We start from the raw sequence: 2944 nt of genomic DNA, 5'->3' as shown, positions 1-2944 counted from the left end.
TTTATAAACTCCACCAGACCAAGGCTAGCTGCTGCTCTCCCACCAAAATACCTAGGGGAGGCAGTCACTAGCTGGCTAATAAAGACTCTTAAAATTCTTAATTAAGTGTTTGGTTCCTTTCCTGGGTGACAACCTCGCAACAATGGCACCCCCCCAGGGATTGCCCAGCCACCAGGCCAGCCACGACCTGGGCTGTGAAAATGCTCTTTGGCCATTTGGCTGGTATTTCTGTGGAGGCTGAGAGAAAAGCCACCTATCAATGGTCATGCCGCTGCGGGCACATGGAAGAACCAGGCTGTCAATGCCCTGGCCCAGCTCACAGTACTGAGGGGCTGCAACCTCTCTTGAGTACACTCCCACCTCTGTCTTATCTGGGGTCAGGGTCCCAGGGCCACCCTTTAACCCTGCCAGCTTCCTGTAGTGGCCACCAGAGACTCAGACATCCCCTACCCAGGAGGTGAGACAGTTAAATAGACCAGGTCCTCGCTGCTCCATTGCTGGGACCCCATGAGGGCAGGGTGGGCACGCGGGGCAGGGTCTGGGACTGTGCCTTCCTCACTATGGTGGTGGGATGTCAAAAGTGGGGACATCCATGCTGGGTACTAAGGGGAAGCTGTCAGGCCGTGGTGAGGAACTGTGATGTGACCACTGTCCTCCATGTGGATTCGTTTTCTAATTTCTGTCTATCTCCCCTGTGGACTGTGAGCTCTTGGGGGCAGGGACACCCAGGAGAGCCACACCCAGGCCTCACATGGCCCCTGCCCAGGGCAAGTGTTCAGGCGCAGCTGCTGAATGAATCAATGAGAGGATCTTGGAGCCCAGTCTCTGCCTCTGAACAGATCACACTGTGGGATGGGTGATAATTATAGGAGGAGATGGGGGATTGGCCACAGGGCGCCAGAATGACCCTCGGCTCTTGGCTCCAATTGCTCCATTGAGCACAGCGCACACTGCCGCCCCCTGGTGGTCAGCGCTAGCTCTGCAGCCCACCTTTGGATGTCCTCAATACAGTGGGGCTTTCAGCCAATGGGGGCAAAGGGCAGACCTGCAGACTCCAGGGACGATGATGAGAGGGACCTCAGAAGCCTCCCATGCTCCCCTCTATTCCTCCACTGGCCTTGGAGTGCCCAGGTCTCTCGCAGGGCCTCCTCCCCACAGCCAGGGCAATTTCTCCAGCCCCACTCACAGATGAGGAGCTCACAGCTCCAACAGGGATGGTCTTGTCCCTGGATCCCGGCCAGATCCTGGTTCTGTGCCATGTTCTGCCTCACCCCAGTTCCTCAGTTCCCCAAGCCCCCAGGCTGCCCTTCCCAGAAGGTGCTCCAGGAATGACAAAGCATTTTCCAAGGGCTTTGGTGAGCAGTGGGTCTCCAGTAGGGATGACCAAGACCAATAGACCCATCCTCAAGCATGTGGCACCCGTGAGGTGACAGAGATTCTTTGCCTGCCAAGCTTCGGTCAGCTTCCTGAAGCTTCTCCTAGGGCCATGTAAACACTTCCTTGTAAAATCCAGATTTAGGAAGAACCTTTTAAAAGTCAGTTTAGCAAAAAGTCCCCTCCCTCCATATCTGACCACCTTCTATATCTGATGGGCTCCTCATCCCCTACCCCCCCACACCTCCCAGGTGATGTCTGATCACCCTGGCCTGTCTAGCAAGAATCCTGTTAGGCTGGTTTAACCAGAATCCCCTCACCTGTGATGACCCATTGTATTAATTTTCCATCTACTGACCCCCTACCCTGCTCCTTGGCAAGTACATTAATTGGTATACATTAGACATACAATTAATTTTTGAGTTAATGAAAACATACATGACCTACTGATGAAGCAAGAATTAAAGTTACCTAAAGATGTAATTTAATAATTTAAACCAAATAAGAAAACAGTATATCTTCACTAAAATTAATGTCATAGGAATATACTTAGGCTGTATTGACTATTTTTCTATTAATACATAGAGTTCACACAGGTCTCCATCTGAGTGTTTCCACTACAACACATCTTGCTTTTATGTACCTAAACATCTGGAAAGTATGAAACCTGCAATCAAACATCATTGTCACATGATTATATAGGTTAAAAAATGTACATAATATATATTTCTTGTGATACACTAGTCCAGTAATGTTTCCCACTGGCAGGTCTCCCTGCATCCAAGCCCTCCTGGTGTATCAATGAACAGGACATTTAACTTGCTTTGCCTGATGGCACATTAGAAAATGTGAGATGAACATGGGTTTTAAAAGGACTTGCCACTAGTGCTTGCCTTCTTAAACTCAGTCATACTGTGAAGAAGCCTTGGGCTATCCTGTTGGAGATACAGCATCCAGCCAAGAGTCAGCACAAACCGCAGGACATGTGAGTGAAGCCATCTTGAACCAACGAGCCTCCATCAAAGCACCAGGTGACTAAAGCCTCATTCGTAATTTAGGCAATGCCAGCATGAGAACTGCCCCCATTGAATGCACCCCAAAACGTGGATCCATAGAACTCCAAGCAAATAAAATCCTTGTTTGTTTGTTTTTTTTAGCCATTGAGTTTTGTTTGATTTCTTACATGGGAATGCTAAGTGATACATATACGCCCCCAGAACTAAATATACTTTTAACAAAATTTTGTGGAGGAGAAAGTCTGAAATTACATGTCAAATACAGTTAATCCAATTTCAAAACCACAAATAGAAGTTTTAAAAATCACATGAATGTCAACCAAGTGAACATCAGAGAGGTTTCTGGCACTAATAGAGGCCATGTGAATCATAAAAAGCAATAGTTTGCCATCAGTAAAATATATTGTAATGTTTTCCTTACATTATAAAAGTGTTTAAAATACATAAAACAGCTGGCCAGTTAGCTCAGTTGGTTAGAGCACAAAGTTATAACACCAAGGTCAAAGGTTCCAATCCCTGTACCAGTAAGCTGCAAAATGAATGAATGAATGAAT

General features: G+C 47.5%; 1 long non-coding RNA gene across 1 annotated transcript in view; it reads left to right on the top strand.

Annotated features, from left to right (window-relative positions):
* Positions 1-101, top strand: part of LOC103599808 — a 2492-nt gene extending 2391 nt beyond the window's left edge. Inside the window, exon 2 of the long non-coding RNA XR_551323.1 lies at positions 24-101. This is a non-coding gene — a long non-coding RNA (uncharacterized LOC103599808). The remainder of the gene's footprint in view (positions 1-23) is intronic.
* Positions 102-2944: the final 2843 nt, after the last annotated feature.

This window comes from Galeopterus variegatus, unplaced genomic scaffold (assembly GCF_000696425.1).
Source record: "Galeopterus variegatus unplaced genomic scaffold, G_variegatus-3.0.2 Scaffold3110, whole genome shotgun sequence".
Lineage (NCBI taxonomy): Eukaryota > Metazoa > Chordata > Mammalia > Dermoptera > Cynocephalidae > Galeopterus > Galeopterus variegatus.
The sequence above is the reverse complement of the archived record's forward strand: the minus strand, read 5'-3'. Positions and strand labels throughout refer to the sequence as shown.